This window comes from Phoenix dactylifera, unplaced genomic scaffold (genome assembly GCF_009389715.1).
Source record: "Phoenix dactylifera cultivar Barhee BC4 unplaced genomic scaffold, palm_55x_up_171113_PBpolish2nd_filt_p 000871F, whole genome shotgun sequence".
Taxonomy (NCBI): Eukaryota; Viridiplantae; Streptophyta; class Magnoliopsida; order Arecales; family Arecaceae; genus Phoenix; species Phoenix dactylifera.
The window spans coordinates 106,580-131,678 of record NW_024068234.1 but is presented as its reverse complement, the minus strand read 5'-3'; the positions used below and the strand labels follow the sequence as shown (position 1 = coordinate 131,678).

Genomic DNA, 25,099 nt, shown 5'->3' with positions numbered 1-25,099 from the left:
TGATTTTATTGTAGGAATGGAGTTAAGGAGATTGAATATTCCATTACAGTCCAAATGAAATGAAACTTGGTGGGGATGAAGTAGACATGTTGAGGTTTCATATGCATCAAGAATCAGGTCAATTGGAGCTCCAGAGAGAAAGTTATGAGGTTGCAAAGTTAGGTTTTCCTAAACCGCCAGCCTGTGCCCTAACAGATCAGACCTTTGTGTAGTATTTCGATAATTTCGGGAGCTACAGAAGTCCAATTGAGATGATTCAAATTTTGTTGGAAATTAGACTTCTAGAGATTTCAAATGACTATAAGAACACAAAATTTAAAGATCAGATGCGATCTAGAGAGTCTCCCGAACTTCATGCTGACGTTGGTGCTCGAGGGTAAAGTCGAAAAAACACATGCAAACGTGTCTAAGTCATGTTTCCTAGGGTTTTTAGCCCCAAAATCATATATATACTTGGAGGAGCACGCCGTTCTGAAGAAAAAAAGGCTGCATTACAAAAAAATCATCAAGAGGAGGCAAAAATTCATGGAGAGCTAATTCTTTGGTGAAGCTAGGGATGAACTCGCTTGGATGATGGTAGTTTTATTTATATTTGATCTATGTAATAGATTCTCATGTTGATATAATTCTCGTTTATCATTTCTCATCAATAGATCTTTCTTGTGTTGGAATAATCTTGAACCTATTCTTTTCATAGATTCAACCATGTCTTTTTCTATAGAATTGTTGAGGTGCTTGATTATATCTAGATTTGATTGTTTATCCAGTTAGTGTGATTTTTTGCTGAAATATTGCCATTGAGTATATTTTTGTCTTTGAATCTGAGTTTAAAAGGATAACAATCCTTGGTTTTAAAAGAGGAGAATGATTTTCTAGAATTACCACTAAATATTTTGATTGTAATGCTATATCTTCCGATTAGAGAATCTGGTCCTATGATCTCTAATTGAGTTATCCAATGGATCAAATATGAATGGAATTACCTGATTCAAGTGAGAAATTCCCGATGCTTTGCTGCCATTAATTCTGGTCACATCTTTTCACTATTACAATCTAATTGTCAATTTACTTTTAAACATTCACATCACATTTTACTGCTTTGATATTTCTTTTTAGTTTTGTAGTTCCTTTTAGTGTTCCTACCTTCTCCCTGTGGAATCGACACCCCAATATATACTGCGATAGCTGCATTATTATTTGGGCGTAATCAAATTTTGGTGCCGTTGCCGGGGAGAATGGTACAAGAAGCGCTTCAAGGAATAGGTTTGCTGAATTAATTCATCAAAGCGGTAACCTCGTTTCTTCTTTTTTTTTTTTCTCTTGCTTTTTGTCTTCAGTTTATTTTATTCATAGTTTTGATTTGATTGTGCAAAAAAAAAACAAAACAAAAAGAAAATAATATACATATATTTTGTGTTGCATGCGTAGGCATAGAGACGAGTTAGGTAGATTTGCAAGAAGACCGGATGATGCCGGACCAAATCTGGAGGAAGAGCTTCAGCGGGAATTTAAACCAGAACAGAGAAGAGGGAGAAGAGAAAGAGGAGGAGAAGGAGAAGAGGGAGAAGAGAAGAAGAGAGAAAGAGATTAGGTGGGGAGAAAATTTCTAATTCTGCATTCAACCCTAATCAGCTTACAAGTTTCCTTTAAATAGGGCCTCATAAGAACAATTAAAATAAACCCCTTACATAAAATAATTCCCCACAAATAAGCCCTAAAATGAAAATAAGCCCAGAATAAAATAAACCACAAATAAATCCCTAAACACAAATAAACCCAGAAATAACAATAAGCAAATATGCAAATAAAATGGGGACCTAGCTGATGTCCCCATCAACTCCTCCCGGGTGAGAAAAACTCGACCCCGTCGAGTGTAAATCGGGGCGGCCGTCGTACTGCTCCAGAAGATCCGGGTCAAGGCGCTGCAACTCAGCTCGCGAAATCCACGACACATCTGATTCGGGTCGACCTTTCCACCGAACAAGGTAACGTTGGTAGCTTCCTCTCCTGGTAGAGATAACCTGCTCATCTAATATATGTTCTATGTGTTCTCTGCGTGCATGAAACTGGGGAGGTGGAGGCTCACTAGCAGGTGCTAGAGCAGGGTGATCAACAACAGTGGATGTATCAACAAAAGGGTCAGAAGGAATGAATGTTGATTTCTTGTATGGGACTAAATCTTCAATATTAAATGTCGCACTAATCCCATAGTCTTCAGGAAGATCTACAACATACGCATTCGAACTGATTTTCTTTAGGACTTTGAATGGTCCCGCACTATGAGATTGCAACTTTTTGAACGTCCCCGAAGGAAGTCGTTCAGGTCTAATTCTTACCATGACTGAATCACCTACATTTAATTCTTTATAACGGCGGTGCAAATCAGCAAAGGATTTATATTTTAAGTTATTAGAGTGAATAAGTTTGCTGATCTCCTGATGCAATGAATGCAGGTGTGAAGCAAATGATTGTGCAGACTCAGAGACTCTATGTTGATGTGACATGGGAATCAAGTCTATGGGCTGCCTAGGTTTATATTCATTCACCACTTCGAAAGGACTCACGCCTAAGGACCTATTGACCGAACTATTATATGCAAACTCGACGGTCGGTAACACTAAATCCCAGGTCCTAGTATAGACCGACGAAAATTTTAATTTAGTGCCAATCATGTGTCCAAGAATTTTCCTAAAGGAACTCACGAATCTAACATCTCTATCAGATATAATAGGTGTTGGAAGGTCAGGAGGTCTAACGACTTCATTGAAATAAAGTGTGGCAATTCTAGAATTGTTAGAAGTCCTAGGACATAGGAGAAAAGGAGCCATATCCGAAAAATGGTCCACAACCATAAATATGGAATCGTGCTTGATATAGGTACGAGGAAGTCCCAACACGAAGTCCATATTGACATCTTGCCATGAGATCGTGGCACTAGACATAGAATCGAAGAGGTCGTTCAACCTAGGGATGGAAAAACGATACTGAACCATAATTTTATTGGGGGTGCGGAATGTGGGTTTAGCACTGGGGCTCAAACTCTCACAAATATACCCTCGAGTGAGGAGTTTGTCAACTTTACATTTCAGTTCGGTGTGGTCGTTTGGGTTGAGCCTATGATGGGGAAGAGTTGGTACGGATGCTCCAGGAATGAGGTCAATGACGTGCTGGAGGTCACACATCGGAGGAAGTGTATCTGGAAGATCCTGAGAGAAAACAGAGTGAAACTCCTCCAACAGGGAAACTACTGCGGGTGGGTGCTCAGGATTCGACTCCACATTGATAACTCTAGCCACAAGGTTAAACACAGGTGATTGGCTGTCGATATCTTTCATTACCTCGTTCGAAGTAATGATGTGAAGTGATTTATCTTTCCGTAGGGTAGCACTCTTTTTTGTAGAGGCGGGCTCTCGGGGAGGCAAGGAGTTCAGTACAATTTTCCGACCCTGGAACATAAAGCTACACGAATTCGAACGTCCATGAAGTGTGACGTCCCTATCATATAACCAAGGTCTCCCTAAAATGACTTGACCTACGTCCATCGGAAGGCAGTCGCACCAGATCTCGTCTTTATAAGATAGGAATTGAATCGGTACAAGGCATCTTTCCGACACCGAGATGGATGTCTTATCTACCCAGGCTACCTTATATGGGTTGGGATGAGGGGTAGATTTCAGGCCGAGGCGGGAAACAACTCCAGATGCAATGGCGTTGATGCAACTCCCGCTATCAAATAGGATTTTGCATGTTTTATCATTGATCTTAAGAAACGTGTAAAATATGGAGGTTCTACGCCAATCTTGTTCGGTCTTGGTTTGAGCTAGAGTATACCGAACCACATGAAGCCTAGGATTTTGGTCATTCCGATCAGTGGGCTCATTTTGGGGTGCAGACTGGATAAACTCTAACCCGGTCTGTTCGTCTCCAAAGTCTTCTACAAAATCCTCGATGTTTGGTTCATAGACTTCTTCGACACATTCAGTCTCCTGGTTTCCTACTTCAAGTTCAGTCATTAGATAGGTCTTGGCATTACATTGGGACGCGATATGGCCAAACTTTTGGCACCTGAAACATTGGGTTTGGCTTCTAGAACGAGGATTGGGACCTAGTATGCCCTTTTCTTTATCATTTGAAGAGTTCTGGACAGGTATCGGGGATGTCCGAATCGGTGCTTGGCTAGGGCCGGGCTGGTTAGAATGATTGGGAAGCTGCCTGGGTTGTGGGAGGTAGTTTTGATTAGGTCGGGCCCCTGGGGCCATGGGTCGAGGGTCGGTATGCCTCACTACAGGGGCTTGTAAGAAACTATCTACATCTTGAGCCAACTGGTATGCTTGGCCAAGGGTGGTAATCTCTCGGAGGATTAATTCTTTCTGAATCTCCTGGCGGAGTCCTGCCCGAAACCTAGAAAGAGTAACAGTCTCCTCTTCGATTACACCGCACCTCATGTGAAACTCTTCAAATCGTGCAATGTAATCGGCGACGGTTAAAGTCCCTTGAGTTAGTTTCTGCCACCTATCCATAAGGCGTTGTCGGTAAGAGAATGGCAGATACTTTTCATTCAGTTTTTCTTTCATATCCTCCCAGGTAGTGATACGAGGAAGCCTTTGGGTCTCACGCATATGTTCAACGTTATGCCAGTACCAGTGAGCTTGCCCAATAAGCTTCATTTTAGCAAATCGTACTTTTCTATCTTCAGTCATATCGTACCACTCAAAATAATTATCCATGGCTGCTCTCCAATCAAGGTACACGCTCGGCTCTAATTGACCAACAAATGTGGGGGCTTCTACTCGCACAGTACGAAGTAGTCGCTCATCAAGATCGCGCTGATGATCAGGATGATGTTGGTTCCTAGGGGAATGGGGAAAAGCTGCCGGCGGTGTGGTCAAACCAAACTCGGGGTAAGCTGCGATTGGGGATGATGGTTCCGGAGGCCTAAGGTGTTGTATTTGAGCACGGATCTCACGTTTGAATTCGTCGTGATCAGCTCGTATTGCAGCTAATTGTTCCAGAATATCTTGTATGACTCTGGGGTCCATGGTGGATGAAGGGGTCTGGGAGTCAGTGAGGAGGTACTCTCTACCACTACGGGTGGGCATACAGGAACTACTCTAGTTGGTAATATGATATGCAATACTACTAATGAACCCTAATTGTCCAAAGGTAATGCAGGACAACCTACTGATGCAACCCACTAATGCAACCTACTATGAATTCGGAAATCAGCAAATTTTTACAAAAATAACTTAAAATTAAATATCACTAATTTGCACTTTGGTTATTTCAGAATTAAGGCAAGAAATTAGTCACTATAAGAAATTAGGTTGCAAACACGTATTACAGTCATTCAAAGTCCGAAAGTAATCTGATCTATGGATGTTGAGAACTATCCTGTCGCTAAGGTGTGCTAATTTAATATTTAGATTTTAAATGGTGGATAGAATGGGTGTGGTAGTAGATGTTCTGGGTTGTGCAGTTTGACAATAAAATAAGTTTCAAGATAGGGTTGTCATGCAAGAGAACTAGAACATATTTAGATAAACAAGCCCAAAGGAGGAAGAACCTATTACCTGTGGTGGATACAGCCAATCAGAATCATGTACTCGTGGGCTGGGGCGACGGTCGGGGCGCGGTGAGTCGGCTCGTCGGATGGCGTGAATCTGGTCGAGTTACAGCAAGTGGGGAACCTGCTGAACCTGTCAACTTTGGGGTATACTGTATGGTGTGGCTAGCGGGCCTGTAAATGAGGGATGCTTGTGAGTTGACCCTTGAATCAGTGGCGGGCCCTGCAGTCAGTTGGGCCGCAGGTGCAACAGTGGATCGGGCGCAGGAATGGGGCGCGATGGAGCTCGAGTGAAAGATAACACACCACCCGAGTGGAGGAGATGGGCAGCGGCAAACGGCAAGCGGAGATGGGCGTAGCGGCGGGGCAGTCGGACCGTGAGAAGGAGAGGACGGCGGAAGGAGGGCGGCGGCAGCCTGTGGAGTCGGCCGGTGGTGAGGAAAATGGGGGCGGAAGGAGGCCGTCAGCGTCAGCTCGGGCCCCGGCGGGATGATGGCGTCGGCTCGGGCCCCGGCGGGATGGTGGTGTCGGTTCGGGCACCGGCGGCTCGGGCGGTGGACGACGGAGGAGAAGAGGATGGAACGGATCTCGGCGGCGGCAGGAGGTGGCACGGGCGGAGGCAGCAAAGGCGGAGCGACTGGTGGTGGCGCTGCAGGCTGAGCTCGGCGACGGCGGCGAAGAGGTGGCACGACGGCGGCGAGGGGAAAGGCGGAGCGGCTGGTGGTGGCGCTGCAGGTGGAGCTCGGCGACGGCGGCGAAGAAGACGGTGAAACCCTAGGGTTTCCCTTTCGGCAGAACAGAGGTTAGTTTTTTTTTTTTTTTTTTTTTTTTTTTTTTTTGGTTAACCCTTTCGGGTTCGGATTATCGGATTCGGGTTTTTAGAACGCAACCCGCTCCGATACCCGTTAACGACCGCACGTGCAATTCACGTGCACGTTTTTTTTTTTTTTTTTTTTTCCGGAACGGGTCCGGGCTAGTGGGGCGGGCTAACGGGTCTGATACTTACCCGTTAGTCTGTTCCCAACCTCCCGACCGTTTCGGGAGGGTTTCCCGACTCTCGCTGCGGCGGCCGCGGAAAGGGGGGATGGGCGGCGGCTGCGGATCGGCCGTAGGGGACGGCGACGGAGCTCGAAGCCGCGGCTCTGTGGTCGGCGGCGACAGGTGGCGGCCGATCACGGCGGCGGGCAGCTTCTTCCCGGATCGGGTGGAGGGCGTCCGAGGCTGTCACAGGGCGGTGGTGGGCGGCGGCGACGACCGAGGGATCAAGTCAGATGGACGCGAGGGGAATCCGGCGCAGGGACTGTGGCTGTGGCTCTTTCTTCCCTCTCGGTTGCAGACTTCTCTGTTTTTTTTTTTTTTTTTTTTTTTTTTTTTTTTGGTGAGCGGACTGACAGAGGAAGGGGGGGGGGCTGGTGAAAACCGAGAGAGAAAGGAAGAGAGGAAGATAGAGAGAGAAGGAGGGGAAACACTGGACCGTGGCTTTGGCAGCAGGGGCAAAACCAGCCTTGCTCTGATACCAAGTTGATGCCGGACCAAATCTGGAGGAAGAGCTTCAGCGGGAATTTAAACCAGAACAGAGAAGAGGGAGAAGAGAAAGAGGAGGAGAAGGAGAAGAGGGAGAAGAGAAGAAGAGAGAAAGAGATTAGGTGGGGAGAAAATTTCTAATTCTGCATTCAACCCTAATCAGCTTACAAGTTCCCTTTAAATAGGGCCTCATAAGAACAATTAAAATAAACCCCTTACATAAAATAATTCCCCACAAATAAGCCCTAAAATGAAAATAAGCCCAGAATAAAATAAACCACAAATAAATCCCTAAACACAAATAAACCCAGAAATAACAATAAGCAAATATGCAAATAAAATGGGGACCTAGCTGATGTCCCCATCACCGGAATTAGAACCTGACATTTTTCCTGTGAATTTGCCCGATACGCCATCTAATTCTAACACCATGAGCAATCACGAAGATAAGCCCATTAGGACTCTCCAAGGCTATCTCCATCCTACACGCACAGCCACACCGTCATGCATTATGTTCCCACCCAATGTCCCACAACAGGATTTTAAACCAGGAATGATACAGTTACTTCCTACCTTTCATGGCTTAGATAATGAAAATCCTTACGTGCACATTAGAGAGTTTGAGGAGGCAGTGGTGACTTTTCATAGTCAACCCGGTACAATAGATGCAATTAGACTTAAGTTTTTTTCCATTTTCTCTGAAAGATAGAGCGAAAAGTTGGTTGTATTCACTGAGACTGCGGTCAATAGGATCTTGGGATGAGATGACACAGGTTTTCTTTAACAAATACTTCCTCCACCATAAGACCAGTGGTTTGAAGAGACAGATTTCAACCTTTGCACAAAAGGATAGTGAGACTTTGTATCAGGTGTGGGAGAGGTTTAAAGACTTGTTGAACTTGTGTCCTCATCACGGTTATGAGAGTTGGCGTTTAGTTAGTTAATTTTATGAGGGACTTACACCTAGAGAGCGCCAATTTGTAGAGATGATGTGTAATGGTGAGTTCTTGCAGAAAGATCCGGATGAGGCCATAGAGTACCTGAATAACCTAGCTGAGAAAGCTCATACTTGGATAGGACCTAGTGCGACTGATAGTACTAGTAGGTCACGACCTACAACTACTCCTTCTAGTGGAGGAATTTACCATCTTAGAGAGGAGGATAATCTCAAGGCCCAGATAGAAATTCTGACCAGGGAGTTAGAGGCCTTAAAAACAAAGGATACAAAGGTTACACATACTGTTTCTCATGTTGAGATCCATGGAACCTATTTTGTATGTGGTGGAGTGGATCACCTAGCTCAGGATTGTCCCACATTTGCTGAAATGAGGGGTGTGTATGAGGAACATTGTAATGCCCTAGGTATGTACAAAAAGCCTTTTACACCCTTTTCAGATACCTATAATCCTGGTTGGAGGAACCATCCTAACTTTAGTTGAAAATCTGACCCGCAACATCCTGCACAACCACAGCTGCGTAGAGCTTATTCTACACCTCCATACCATGCCCCATCTTCTAGGAATCCTTTAGAGGACACATTACATGCTTTTATTGAAGCTCAAAATAAGACAAACCAAAAGTTTGAATCAATGATTACTCAGGTGGTTGAGAAAAATAAAGAGATTAGGAGTAAAGTGTCTAAGTTGATTAGTGCTTTAACCATAAATGAGCGAGGAAAATTTCCATCCCAAGCTCAACCCAATCCCCAAGGTCAGCATATGGCACAAACTTCTAACCCTGATAGGCAAGATCTTAAGGAGGTTAATTCCATAACTACTCGAAGTGGTAAGGTTATAGAAGGGGTTCCCAAGCCTAAGGACACACAAGAGAAGTTGAGTAGTAATGTAGTTGATGTTCCAAGAGAGGAAGAGATAGTGAAGAGTCCTGTTAGAGTGCCCTTTCCTCAAGCTCTCAAGTCTACCTTAAGAGTTATGGACCATAGTGGCGAGATCCTAGAGAACCTAAGTCAAGTGAAAATTAATCTTCCTTTGTTACATGTGATAAAACAGGTTCCAACTTATGCAAAGGTCCTTAAAGATTTGTGCACTGTAAAAAGAAAACATCATGTTAAGAAAACAGCTTTTCTGATGGAACAAGTAAGTGCTTTGATTGAACAGAGAATCCCACCAAAATATAAGGATCCAGGATGCCCCACAATTTCTTGTATTATTGGGAATCATGAGTTTGCACAGGCCTTACTTGATTTGGAAGCTAGTGTCAATCTCATGCCTTATTCTGTTTACTTGCAATTGAGATTAGGAGAGATCAAACCCACCTCTGTGGTCTTACAGTTAGCTGATCGGTCAGTAAAGATAGCAAGGGGGATAGTTGAGGATGTGTTAATTCAAGTTGATAAATTTTACTATCCTGTTGATTTCTTGATTCTAGACACACACTTTGTTGTTATTTCTAAATCAAAAATCCCCATTATTTTAGGTAGACCTTTTCTTGCCACAGCTAATGCTCTTATTAATTGCAGGAATGGGTTGATGAAGTTGTCCTTTGGGCATATGACCCTTGAGGTCAATATCTTCCACATAAGCAAACAACCATAGGAGGACGATGAGTGTCACCAAACTTACCTGATAAACACACTTATGCAAGAGGAAGCCATCACAAAACATGACCCCGATCCTCTTGAATATTTTCTTATTAATTCTGGGTTTGATAGCATATTTGACTCTAATGATGTTACTAATATTTGTGCTGTTTTTGATTCATCTCAAAGATTATGGGACGAGGACATGGCAACCAAGATTTGAGGAGCTGCCCTTGATGCGAGAACAACCGAAGCCATCTACCATTGAAGCCCCAAAAGTTGAGTTAAAGCCACTGCCTAAGGGTTTAAAACATGCATTTCTTGGTCCAGGTGATACCTTTCCTGTAATAATTTCTTCTGACTTAAGTGCATCACAAGGTAAAAAATTACTCACAACTTTGAATGAGCATAAATCTGCACTTGGTTGGACCATGGCCGACATTAAAGGCATCAGCCCTTTAATTTGTTTTCATAGGATTCACTTGGAGGAGGGAGCTAACCCTCGTAGAGACCCCCAACGTAGGCTAAATACTACTATGAAAGAAGTTGTGAAAAATAAAGTCTTAAAACTTTTAGATGCGGGTATTATTTACCCGATTGCCGATAGCAAGTGGGTTAGTCCTACGCAGGTAGTTCCTAAAAAGTCAGGTGTCATAGTAGTGAAGAATGATGTAGGAGAATTAGTCCCTACCAAAGCAGTAACCGGGTGGCGCATGTGCATTGATTATAGAAAGTTAAACGCTGCCACTCACAAAGATCATTTTTCCCTTCCATTCATCGACCAAATCTTAGAGCATGTAGCTGGTCATCCCTTTTATTGTTTTTTAGATGGTTATTCTGGTTATTATCAAATTGAAATTGCTTTAGAGGACCAAGATAAGACCACTTTTACATGTCCCTTTGGAACTTATGCATTTCGTCGTATGCTATTTGGTTTGTGTAATGCTCCAGCTACCTTTCAAAGGTGCATGATGAGTATTTTTAGTGATATGGTTGAGAATTGCATGGAGGTGTTTATGGATGACTTGACTGTTTTTGGTGACTCCTTTGATGTATATTTGTTTAATTTAAAAAGGGTTCTAGCTCGTTGCAAAGAAAAAGGCCTTGTATTGAATTGGGAGAAATGCCATTTTATAGTGCCTTCGGGTATTGTTTTGGGCCATATTGTTTCCTCTAGGGGAATAGAGGTTGATCAATCCAAAATTGAGTTGATCTCTAAGTTGCCCACACCTAAGACTTTGAAGGATGTTAGATTATTCCTTGGTCATGCTGGTTTCTATAGGAGGTTTATCCAGAATTTTTCTGCCATATCTAGACCATTGTGTAACCTTCTAGTTAAGGATACCCCATTTGAGTGGACACAAGAGTGCCAAGAGACATTCCAAACGCTCATTGGGAAGCTCACTTCAGCTCCCATAATGCAGCCACCAGATTGGAGTTTACCTTTTGAAATTATGTGTGATGCAAGTGACTACGCAGTAGGGGCTGTCTTAGGTCAATGGAGAGAGGAAAAGCCCTTTGTCATTTATTATGCTAGTAGGACTTTAAATAGTGCTCAAATGAATTATTCTACTACTGAAAAAGAACTACTAGCTGTAGTATTTGCATTAGATAAATTCCGTGCTTATTTGATTGGCTTGCCTATTATAATTTTTACAGATCATGCAGCCCTTAAGTACCTTTTCGCAAAGAAGGATGCTAAGGCGCGATTAATTAGGTGGATCTTGCTTTTGCAGGAATTTAATCTAACCATCAAGGATAACAAGGGTTTAGAGAATAGGGTGGCTGATCACCTCTCAAGGCTAATATTTGAGGATACTACAGATACACCACCGATTCGTGATGATTTTCCAAATGAACAATTATTTTCTATCACCTCCATGCCGTGGTTTGCATATATTGTCAATTATTTGGTAACAGGTGAGATGCCATCAGAATGGAATGCACAGGATAAGCAGAAGTTCTTAACAGAGGTACGTTCTTTTTATTGGGATGATCCACATCTTTTTAAGTACTGTCCTGACCAAATTATGAGAAGATGTGTCCCAGATGATGAGATAGCAAGTGTCTTAGAATTCTGTCATTCCCAAGCTTGTGGAGGCCATTTCTCTATGAAGAAAACCACTGCAAAAATTTTGCAGTGTGAATTTTATTGGCCATCATTGTTTCGAGACACAAATGTTTACTGTTGTTCTTGTGAGAGATGTCAAAAATTAGGAGCTTTGTCCTGTCGTAATATGATGCCTTTGAATTCAATTTTAGTGATAGAAATTTTTGATTGCTGGGGTATAGATTTTATGGAACCTTTTCCTCCTTCATTTGGTTATCTATATATTATTGTTGCAGTAGATTATGTGTCCAAATGGGTAGAGGCTGCAGCTTGTAGGAACAATGACAATAAGACAGTAATTAAATTTCTAAAGGAAAATGTGTTGTCTCGTTTTGGTACACCACGTGTTATCATTAGTGACCGGGGTACACATTTTTGTAACCGTTCCTTTGAAGCATTGATGAGGAAGTATGGGGTGGTGCATAAGATTTCTACAGCTTACCATCCTCAAACAAGTGGGCAGGTAGAGCTTGCTAATAGAGAGATTAAGCGTATTTTAGAGAAAACGGTTAAACCCGACCGGAAGGATTGGTCATTGCGATTAACTGATGCACTTTAGACATACCGTACAGCTTTCATGACCCCCCTAGGCATGTCACCTTATAGGCTTGTTTTTGGTAAACCTTGCCACCTACCGGTATAGCTAGAACATAGAGCCTATTGGGCTATTAAGAACTTTAAATTTGATTTACCTAAAGCCAGTGAGCTTAGGAAGTTTCAGATGACCGAGTTAGAAGAGTTGCGAAATGAAGCTTATGAAAATTCTAAAATTTACAAGGCTAAGATGAAGGCATTTCATGATAGAAATATCCTTAGAAAAACGTTTGCACCTAATCAACGAGTATACTTATATGATTCTAGGCTTCATAAACACCCTGGTAAATTACGATCTAGGTGGACTGGTCCTTTTGTGGTAAAGCATACATTTGAGAATGAAGCGGTAGAGATAGAAGATCCTAGAGATGGTTGGATGTTTAAGGTAAATGTCCAAAGACTCAAGCTGGTCCTTGAGAAAGAGGCTCCAGTAGAGGAAGATATTCTTCTTATGGACCCCGTCTACGAACAGTGATGCTATGCCCATGTAGGTACGTTTCTCTTTTTTCTTGTTTCTTTTTGTTTTTCTTTATTTTGTCTTTGTTTCCATTTTTGTTTTTGCTTGTTTTGTTTTATTTCGTTTGGTTTCCTTAGTTTAATTTTCAGGTTTGCCAGCTTCCTGTTTTTACCATGGATTTGTGCTCCGCTAATCAGGTGACCTCTATCCTATTTTGTTTTCTATGCTTTTATTTCCATACATTGAGGACAATGTCATGTTTTAGTTGGGGGAGGGCAGCCCATGTGTATGTGTTTTTGCATGAATTTGCTTATAAAAAAATAAATGATTACCGAGTATTTTTGCTGGAGTCAATTTTTCTATCTTAGTCACACTATTAAGACACCCTTTGAATTCTTTTTTTTATGCACGCATCTAAGCCGTGTGGTTTGATGGATGTTCAATGCATACAATTAGAGAACTCTCAAACTTAAGTATTTACGCATTAGTGAGCACTAGAGAGAGAGTTCATCATGTTCAGAGACTTGTGGCATGCATTCATTGATTTTTTTGAATTGGTTGCTCTATTAGGAATTTTTATTACACAGTTTGTGGTATGTTGGTTGATTATACTTAGGAGATGATGAAGGTCAATTTAGGATGAACGTTTGAGCCTTTCAAGCTGACCCATGTTTTATCCATTAGAAGCCATTTTGAGCCCAAAAAAAAGAACCCTTTCCTTTGTAAACCCATATGTCCTTACCCCCGCTCAACATTGGAGTTGAGCCTAAATTATTATATCTTTCCTACCGTTTACTTTCAAGTACATGCTAGGGATGATAAATGTTGGTCCACAAATAATGAAGACAAGAAAGGGGATGTACTGTGGTGGTTTCTCATTGGTGCTGGCAGGTTTGCTGAAATGGACTCCATGATTGCAACCAAAGGTTGTGTTTAAAAAAAAAAAAAAGGAAGAAGAAAAAGAAAAGAAAGAAACAAAGAAACAAATCAACTTCACCAGCAGCTTCAGCTTTCTATTACCATAGGCCTTGAAAATATCTCAGGCTCTAATCTCCATTCTGAAAATGATTCTATTGGTTCCTAAACCGCTTGTCACAAGTTCAAAATGCTAGTATAAAGTTGTTGATGAAATAACCAAGTACCATGGTTGTATAACCCACATGTTTAGCCTAATACAATCCAAATGGCATGACTAGCATGAAAAAAAAGAAAAAAGAAAAAAAAAAGAGAGGTACAAACGGTTTGAGGAAGTTGTGCTTGATGTTATATCTTGTGAAGACCTCTAGCATGTACTGAAAAATTCTTTTGAATTCTCTTATCCATCCTTTTATTATTTTTATTTTACTTAACTTTAGCCTCATTACAACCTTTTATTATTGACCTTTTTGATCCTAAGTGGGTTTGTGGTAAGAATGGTTGAGTTCCCAATGGTTGGTGATCCTATCATAAGATCAATGCTTGTTTGTTGCTTGTTCATGAACACTTGCCTTCTCATATATTTGTGTGAACACCCTTTCTCAACTCCATAGAGAGACTCCTTACACCAGTCTACTATTGAATATTATACCTATGAGATATGGAGTTGAAGCTTTTGATTAAAATGTTCTCGATGTTGTACGTGTCAGGGTTGGTGGTAAGATGGTTACGGCTTAGAGTACACACACACACGAATTCTGGGAGTTGGTCTTGATGGACTGATTTTGATAGTATTGTTGATCTCTTGCGAGTACTTTGTTTGTTATACTTGAATATTATTGCTTAGCTCATGCAAAAGCTGTCTACACTGGGTTGGATATAGTCCGTTCTTTTTCTTCGCTTAAATTGCTAGCGACTAGCAATAAGCTGGTTGGGAGGTGTGATAGGCGCATGAAAATGTACCTTTTAACACTACCACTTTAGGCTAAATTGTTAAGACTTAAGCATGATTTGGATATTTTTATGATATTTTTCTAATCTGAGCTTTACTTCACAAAGTGTCCAAGTCTTAATTGATTTTGGTGATTTTATTGTAAGAAAGGAGTTAAGGAGATTGAATATCCCATTGCAGTCCAAATGAAATGAAACTTGGTGGGGATGAAGTAGACATGTTGAGGTTTCATATGCATCAAGAATCAGATCAATTGGAGCTCCAGAGAGAAAGTTATGAGGTTGCAAAGTTAGATTTTCCTAAACCGCCAGCCTGGGCCCTGACAAATCAGACCTTTATGTAGTATTTCGATAATTTCGGGAGCTACAGAAGTCCAATTGAGATGATTCAAATTTTGTTGGAAACTAGACTTCTAGTTACTATAAGAACATAAAATTTGAACATCAGATGCGATCTAGAGAGTCTTCCGAACTTCATACTGACGTTGGTGTTCGAGGGTAAAGTCAGAAAAACACATGCAAATGAATCTAAGTCGTGTTTCCTAGGGTTTTTAGCCCCAAAATTATATATATACTTGGAGGAGCACGCCGTTCTGAAAAAAAAAAGGCTGCATTACAAAGAAATCATCAAGAGAAGCCAAAAATTTATGGAGAGCTAATTCTTTGGTGAAGCTAGGGATGAACTCGCTTGGATGATGGTAGTTTTATTTATATTTGATTTATGTAATAGATTCTCATGTTGATACAATTCTTGATTATCATTTCTCATCAATAGATCTTTCTTGTGTTGGGATAATCTTGAACCTATTCTTTTCATAGATTCAACCATGTCTTTTTCTATAGAATTGTTGAGGTGCTTGATTATATCTAGATTTGATTGTTTATCCAGTTAGTATGATTTTTTGCTGAAATATTGCTATTGGATATATTTTTATCTTTGAATCTGAGTTTAAAAGGATAACAATCCTTGATTTTAAAAGAGGAGAATGATTTTCTAGAATTACCACTAAATATTTTGATTGTAATGCTATATCTTTCGATTAGAGAATCTGATGCTATGATCTCTAATTGAGTTATCTAATGGATCAAATATGAATGGAATTACCTGATTCAAGTGAGAAATTTCCGATGCTTTGCTGCCATTAATTCTGGTCACATCTTTTCACTACTACAATCTAATTGTCAATTTACTTTTAAACATTCACATCACATTTTACTGCTTTGATATTTCTTTTTAGTTTTGTAGTTCCTTTTAGTGTTCCTACCTTCTCCCTGTGGAATCGACACCCCAATATATACTGTAATAGCCGCATTATTCTTTGGGCATAATCAACACCAAAAATAATAATAATAATAATAATAATAATAAACATTGAGGACAATGTCTAATCTAGGTTGGAGGGTATAGGATTCGAATTTTTGAAGAAATTTTTTGCATTTTCAAAATTTTTCGCATTTTCGTATTTTTGAATAAATTTTTCGAAAAAAAAAACCTAATTTCTATGCCTTAGTGCTGACATGATCAACACACGAAGTATATAAAATCTAAAAAAGCCCAATGACTAGTCAGGAGTAAGACAATTTGAGTTCTTTTAAAAGTTCTTTTAGCGAGTTGTAAGATAATTTTTTACTTTGGAATTTCACAACACACATGGCCTACACTTCTAAGGGTTAAATTCAACATTATGTTGTTAAGTCTGGTAGCAACCTTGAGTCCTGATGAATCATACTTATCTAATTCACTTTTATCTCAAAAAAAAAAGAATGAATTTAGTCAGGTACATCGAAAAGGGCTACCTATTGTCAAAGGTCAGTGGGCTTGTGATGATGAACCCGAGCATAGGTCCGTAGGGGAGTCTTGATGCCCAACACCTTATGCCATCTGGTGTGGGAGTTGTTGACTGAATGCTCGCTACACGGAGGAATCATTATAAGAGTAAAAGTGCATAATTTATTTATAGATACAAAATAAATAAATTTAAAAAAAAAAGAAAGAGAAAATAATATTGACCTTGAAAAAGACGATAACGTGAAAGCCATCGTTGTAAAAATTCAAGTAAAGTGGAATATTACAGATAAAGCCCTTGAGGTATTAAAGAAAACATCCACAACTCTCGAAATCCTGTAAGATAGGATGATTTTGAATCAGCGAATAGGTCTTATCTAACCAATTCTTGGAAACTACTAGCTTTAGCAGTATGTTGGAAAATCTAAAGCCTTAGCTTGTGTATGGTCCAGATATCACCAAGCACCTAAGTATAAATAAGCCTTACAACTCTCTAACAGAAACTTAATAACTTCAACTTAAGTTGCATACTGACCTAGGATTTAGGCTGACTTAGCAATTAAAACTTTGTGTGCTTTCGAAATTCTTGGCACTTATGTATTTGAAATTAGATTTTATAAAATAATAAAATAAATTCTTTTAACAGCAGTTTGTGGGTATCTGAGCCGGAAACCCTCACGAGACAAAACTCGTCCACTAGGACCATCTAGGGATTTAAAGCCTTATAGCATAGGATAAATGCAATCGCGATTCCTGCGAAAGTGAGTTAGTTTTTATTTTGCTTAAGGACTAGCAAAATATAGATTTAGGGGTGTGATAAGTACTAAATAATGTATATATTAATATCTTTCTCATAGCACTTATTATTATTTTAATTCACATATTTTAAATGTAAACATAAAAAATGTGTTTCCCTTCATCATTGCATTTTAATAAATTATTTGGTAATTCGAGTTTGATTTAATTATTTTGGATCGAATTCAACGTATGCAGGTCGGGTCAAACCTATCATCTGACTCATAACCATGAAGCCTGATCACGCTAGAGCACACGTGGCAGCCATCCCGAATGACACATGCCAAAGTACATGGGATTTCAAAAGTAAGAAGAATCATGAACGCCTGGATGGCGGGATTACTTTGCAAACAAACATGCATCCAATCATGATCCAGCATTTCCACTTCTCCGTGATACAACCCATGCATCCCAGCTCGTTTTCTTATCCAGCATCTACAGCCAACTTCATGTTATCTTACACATCCAACAAACATTCCCTTGTTTTGGGATTAATTCCAGCATCTCAGCCACATCCAGCCAACGACGATTATCCCCAAACTTCCGGATCATATATCCCAACGTCCCATGCTCATCTCGAGTGTTCTTCCTCACATCTTGCTCAGACTAACTCCACGGACAAGCCTCCCCTGCTTCCTTCCCGCAACCAATGCTCCACATCACAGCCGTAACCTCCTTCCAAACCAAATCCAGAGCCCGTCCCAGCCTCCCTCCGGATCATGTTCGTTACCAAACTTCATCCCAACTTCATATCATCCTTCCCCAATCCGTGAACGCGATCCAGCACCCCACGTATCTCCCAGCTTCATCCCGTTCATATCTGCATCCCCTGCATCCCAGATCCCATTGAATCAAGCCAACCTCCTTCGGATTCCTTCCATGTCCACAAACAAAGCCATCTCTTCCCCTGTTTTGGAACCACTCCTAGCTATATCCAATGTATCCTTATCCCACGGATTGCATCCCAGCCCGCGGTTCATCTTCATCCCGTTGCGATCCATCTTCCGGACTAATCCCAGCAAACTTCCCATGCCTATCTCCCACGAATAGAACCAAGTCAATCCAACATTCTTTCGGATCACCTCTTTCCAGCCGAGATTCTCTCAGCCTCACACAATCCTTTCCTCCCCTGTTTTAGCTTCAAAACAGAGCCAATCTCCCGTGTCATAGCTTCCAATCCCTCTTCCCAGATTTTACGGAAATAGAACAGAGCAAGGAAACTTGATCTCTAGCATCCATGGATTCCGAACTCCCCATTAGAATCAGATCACGTCCTCCACAGCTCTGCGATTGAGTTTATCTTCCCAGGTTCACGGATCGGTTCCTAGCTCGCATCCAGCCACTTCATCCTCCCAAGCTTCACAGACCAGCAAACTCGGCAACCATCTCCTCTTCATCACGGATCAGCTTCTTCTGGATTCTTCACGTCCGCGGATCACAGCTAGCAACCATTCGCGATTCAAGGCTTCTTCTGCATCATCTCCCAGCATGATTCACCGAATCTAGCTCCTCCCAATCTCCTTGCTATTCCCTGCATCCAAGGATCAATCGGCATCCAGCTTATCTTCTTCGCAACTTTCGGATCGGCTCCAATCTCGTCGTCCAAATCTTCCACGCACGCGTCAGCCGTTCTTCTACCCTTATCTCTTCACTTGGGAAGCTTATCCTCCGCACAATAACAGAGGTTGGGAAGGTTCTAAAAGGGGGAGGAGACGGATCCCATGGTGTCTTTCACAGGCCAAGTTCCCACAAGAATAAAGTGAGAGAGTAGTTTGGGTATTCTGGGAATTACTTTCCACGAAAAAAAAAGAAATGAAGTGATAAGAGGGGAGTCGCCGAAGGAAGAAAAGGAAGAAATGGGAGCCCGCTGCTGTGGCACTGCTGCTGTCGCCCACGACTCCATAAAAGGCTGATCTTCTCTCTAGGGCCGGATGCAGCCCTAACAAAAGGATAAGGGATTTGTATTTATTTTTTTTATTTCTATTCTTGAGGTTGTATGAACTTATTATTTTTAATGGATATCTTCTTTTAACTCATATTTAATTTCTATGATTTTAAGTATGACGTTTATACAACTGTTCTTCATGATCACTAAGTAAATATAAGATAGTCCATGCTTAGGGAAGATGCAGTGTTCTGCCACATTAGTTTAGGGTAGACATTTCATCCCAACTGAAGATGGATTATTCCCAAATTACTTTTGTGAATTTCTATTTAAATGCTTATTAGGCTTGTAGCCAATTTGCATGTTAATCCAAGAATAAATTAAAATACAAATAACCCTTGTTTCGATGTTAATGGTGAATTTCTTACCCTAGGTTTTCCTCAAACTGATATCATTTTAATTGCATTTTTTTATTAAATTCTTTAGTTTAATTTTCTTCGCAAACTCTTTCTTTTAAAAATTTTTATTTTTAAAGAAAAAATAACTGTACCCCAATCCCTGTGGATCGATATCCGTAATCACTATCCTACCAGATACGTGCTATTGCATGGTCTTTAAAGTTGACTATCAGTCGTCCTTACTATGAAATGGCATTTGATCCCATTCTCCTCACAGTACCTTTTGAACTTAGTGCTTGTGTACTCCCCACCATTGTCAGACCTTAAGCACCTCACTGACTGTCCTGTTTTCTTTTCAACTTCAGCCCTCCAGGATTTAAACCGAGCAAACACTTTTGATTTTTTCCTAATCAGATAGACCCATACCTTCCTGGAGAAGTCATCAATGAAGGTCAAAAATTACCTTGCTCCACCTCTAGCTAAAACAGGCGCCGGTCCCCAAACATCCGAGTGAACTAGCTGCAGAACGCCTTTACTCCGCTTGAAACTGCTGGCAAACTTTACCCTATGTTGTTTGCCATAAATGCAAGGCTCAGATATGTCATTTCCTTCCTTTTCTACTACTGGAAGCAGACCTTTCTTGCCGAGTTTCGTGAGCCCCCTGTCGCTCATGTGACCCTTCTGATAGTGCCACAGTTTGTAGACCAACTGCTTCTCTTGTGCTGCCGCCAACACCTCTGCACCATCTATCACCACTGAGCCTTCTATCTCATAGAGATTATTGGCCATCCTTCTGCCCTTCATCACCATCAAGGCCCCCTTGGTGATTCTCAAACAGCCGCTGCCCGGTTGGCTACTAAAAGCACACCCGTGCTTCTCCAAGTAGCCCAATGAAATCAGGTTCTTCTTCAACTCCGGGACATGCTTGACATTGGTCAATGTTCTGATGACTCCATCATACATCCTCAGCTTAATGGTGCCTACCCCAGCAACCTTGCAAGGATGATCATCATCTAAACTCATACTCCCTCCATCGGTTTTCTCATAGGTATCGAACCACTCCCGATGTTAAGTGTAGTGATGCGAACATGCTGAATACAATGTCCACCAACTGTTTTCTATCATGTGACCATCTGAAACTATTGGAAATTATATCCTAAATGTCAATCGTCAGCATATTGATGATTAAATTTTGTAAATGAATTGACAAATTAATAAAGTATTATTTGGCATTATTCATCATTTCATCTTCAAATGAACTCTTATATGATGAAGTCCTTAGGACTTATGTTATGATAAAGAAGGATTTATCTTTGAGTCCTTAAACTTGTTTGCGACTAAATGATATGTTGTTACTAGGACGACAACATTATCAAGATTAGGTCGTTGTGTGACATATACGTTGGTTGTCCTCTTAACCAAGGAGTGTGGAGACATTGGTATGCCATATAGATGAAGTGTAGGAGTATATTTCACTGAATATGACCAATTCTGGAACGCTCTACTGTCAAGAGATGTTCCGAGTGGATATGAGTATAAGTTTGGCCCTCTGACCTAAGATCGCAACCTGTGACTAGCAAGCAACTCACTGTACTTTGGTACCGGACTATCTGAATTTCTAATTCAGTGACGGAAGGTCACTGGGTGCAGCCAAGTACTTGCGTAGTCAGTTGTGAGTCGAGATGGAATTGACCCTTTCTGAAAATAGGAGATAATGTCTTGTGATTAATTTAGCAAAACCTTGGCCAGGGTAATCCTAGTGAGGAGTCACAGGATATCTAAATTTAATCACATAATGGATGTACTAATTATAGGGTTGACAGTGAGCTCTAAGTCATCCTGGCATTAGGAGTCAAAGAGATTGAATTATACAGTAACCATAGTCCAGGGTTCCAGAATATTTGCTTCGCATATATTCAGCCTATCCGGACGTCGGGTACCATTGCTAGATGGTCACATCAATTAGTATAGGAAGACGTTCCTATACTACTGGCTTAGGTTCGAACCTATGAGGTCACACGCATAGAAGTTTCTAGGTTGATTAAATGGCTGATTGATGATTAAGAATCATTCAGGGATAATTTGGTCGATTCGATTGACAAATTATCCAAAGCAAAAGTTGCATTAAAATAATTATTGAATTATTGAAGGATTAATTAGCAATTAGATTGCTAATGAACTCAATTTGATTGAGTAATGGGGCTTAGGTTGAGCCAAATTGAATAGCTTTCAATTTGGGTTGCATCAGAGTTTGACCTAATTGGATTGGGTTCAACCCAAGTAGATTGAGCTTGACCCAATTGATGGAACTTGATCCAATTGGATTGGGCTTGATCCAAATCAATTAGAAGACCTTATTTGATGAGGATTATGAGTCCAAATAATCAGAATTGGATAAGGAGAAGAATCCCTAAATTTTAGGAACCCATCCTTATCTTCTTGGAGAAGAATGACATCTAAATTTATCCCCAATATTTTCTATGCCTATACTCTTTATTTTTGACCAAAAATTGGCGTGAGAAGAGAAGAGGAGTGGGGCTATATTTTCTATAAAAATGGCACCTTAAATCTTTCTGAAAAGATTTAGATGAATTTCCTAATTTGTAGGGATTGCATGGTGCATGAAATAGGGTGTTCTGCGGCTGAATTTTGGATGCATGAATTCCTATTTTTTAGTGATCTAAAATGCACAAAATTTGGATAGGTTTATCTTCTCTTATCTGCCAAACCACCAAAATTTTTTGGGAATTTTATCAATCAAATTAGTTGGCTAAATTAGGTGTGAGGCGTGGGGCGGTCTTTTAGCTATAAAAGACCCCCATGCCTTGGGTTCAAGATATACCATATTTAGAGGTTTCAAAAAATTCTGAAAAAATTCTCTGAGGGCCTCCATCCCTTCTTCTCCTTCTTCCTCATGTCCATCCTCCATCTCCTTGAAGAACAATCAAAGGTTGAGTGTTTAGAAGGAGAAAACTTCAGCCACTGCAGTGTTCCTGTGCAAGCTAGCACTCCCGTGGAAAACGATCTACCTAGGGCTTCGCGTGTACTTCTCATAGAGCCATTCATGTGCGTGGCTGCGAAGTCAAGGATCAGATCCATAAGTTTCTTCCTTCATAAAAGGTATTAATCCCACATCAATATTTTATTTTGGAGTCAGGGTCTAGGTCTGATTCCCCGAGATTTTACCCTCCTTTGGGGCTCCTCACGGAGTTATCTCCAGAATCCATTCGATGGATATTCGGAGATTAATCGGAATAGAGTGTTTACCTTTCAGATCTGATAGTTAATCATGCATGAATGTTTTAGCATAATTGTTTAAATGATTCCGGCATAATCCTATGTGTTCTTAAGGTGCTGATTTATAGATTTGATCATGTAAGCATGCATGAATTAAATTATTTGATTCGGTTTTTCCGCTGCATTTTAAAACTTAAAAAGAACTACGTATGGCTTGATCCCCCTTATGAAGGGGTACGTAAGCAACCCGATCAGGTTCAGCCATGATTTTTTTAAAAAAATAAAAATTTCAGCATGCTTAACACCGAAGAACCTAGGATACACTTTCAGTGGTATCAGAGCAAAGGTCCAAGAGTTGTGACCAATCTCCGGAAACTCTCATGCATGATCGTGAGACGAAGCATGGCTCTCCGTCCGGAGGCATATAGAGATGCGTGCTCTGATAGGTATACATGGGTGTCACCCTACTTTTAATAGGACCGAACCCATGTAGGAGTGGAGACTCCCCCTTCAGTGGTATCAGAGCCAGGTTTATGTTTAAACTTTTATGTTTTAATTCTTGCAATTAAATCTGAAATCATTAACATGTTTAGATTAGATCTAAAGTATTTTTATGATTGATTTATTTGCTGATTATGCATGATTAAGTAGATCTGAAATTTTGGATGCATATGATGCATGTTTGTGTTAGGATTAGTAATATGAATAAATCTGAAATTATAATATTGTTTAGATTAGATCTAAATAAAGTTTATGATTCATATGATCTCTAATTTTAATGAACAAATCAGATCTGAAAATAAAAGTAAAAAAATAAATACATAAAATGTATGTTGTTTGAATTAATTCATGTTGTTATGTATATGTGATGCATGAACATAAAACATAATGACTTAAACATGAATTAAATCTGATTACATATGATTAATTATAAAAACTCAGATCTGAAAATATGTTTTAAGAACTGAAAGATTGTAATTAATATGTAACTAAAAAGAAATATGCAATGATCAAAACTTTCATAAGTCTAAACTTAATTGAGAATTAAGTGTTATGAAATAGAATTGTAACTCAATTAATTGACATTGCATAATTCTTTGGGCATATGGGTTAGCTTGAATCAAGTTCCTAGGATTGGGTTAGACCTAAGGTTAGAATCATATATGGACAAATAGAATTAATTGATCAAATCTAATTAAGTAGTAACTAGATTAGGTCAAGAAAATTCTAGGTCAATTTACAATAGTTGTAGATGGATCAAGTCCATGTCTTTGATTAGACCAAGATGAAACTTGATTTAGGCTCAGAGGTATAGCCCGAGTCATTTGAGTAATCAAATCAAAATTGATTAACCAATCGGTGTCTAAGGTAAGTTTGGCAGTTTTGACCAGTGGTTTTTAATTGGGAGCTACTCGCACTAATTCGTCTTTGTCGAATTAATGGCATATCCCTTCTACCGATCTCACTTACCTGGCTGACATGGTCAATCACATTTTAATTGGATCACTTAATGATTCGAGTTAGCCCATGCCTATAAGGAAAATCAGTTTGACTGATTTAGGTGCCTCCTTAACCGGTTTGAGTCTAATCTGATTTGGTGAAGTCAGTGGAAGAAATTAGACTAACCGGATCTTCTAATCTATCCTAATTATGAAATCCTCTAAAATTATTAGGTCCTTAAAATGAAATAGTTATGGGGATAACTAGATCATAGCCTCCCATTAAGTTGGGTGATAATGGGTCCAATATTTTGATAATTATTGGAGGCGCCACACGCCTGGTACTTATCAAGCATTGGAATTGTCATTCAATATATGATGAGTTAAATGTACCTTCAATAGGCGGTCAGGTGAGCGAGCCACACTCGGGCTTGGTCGTCTATTAGTTGATTAGATTTAACCCTATCATTTAATGGTTGGACCTGACTAGGGTATTCGGTGGAGGCGCTACACGCCTGCCGAAGAACCTAGAGCAAAATTATCACTAGAAGTTGCTTGGTGAAGCAACTGGTTTAGAACCTACCAATAGGTGCATATGGGTTAGCCGAGCCACATTCGGGCCTATATGCGATCTATTAGGTTCTAGTGCCCACTAAAGAATTAAGAGTAATTTTTTCAATTGGAGGTAGAGGCTACCAATTTGTATAAAATAGTGGGAGTACCTTTAGACTAAAGTCCAAGTCTAATGTGTTTAGTCAATTCATATACTAATAGCCAAATTTTCTTTTATACAGAAATGGACACTAATTTGTCACTTCGCTCATTATTGGATAATGACAAGTTGACTGGTCCCAACTTCAATAAATGGTATAGAAAATTGAAAATTATGCTAGAGCATGAATGGAT

At 40.2% G+C, this 25,099-nt stretch overlaps 1 non-coding gene and 1 pseudogene across 1 annotated transcript; one reads left to right on the top strand and one right to left on the bottom strand.

The window, feature by feature from the left end:
* Positions 1–7,898: 7,898 nt before the first annotated feature.
* On the bottom strand, positions 7,899–8,006 carry LOC113461943. The gene has a single exon (XR_003384200.2). It is a non-coding gene; the product is annotated as a small nucleolar RNA R71 (small nucleolar RNA).
* Positions 8,007–8,034: 28 nt separating this feature from the next.
* Positions 8,035–12,805, top strand: LOC113461026 (annotated as a pseudogene).
* Positions 12,806–25,099: the final 12,294 nt, after the last annotated feature.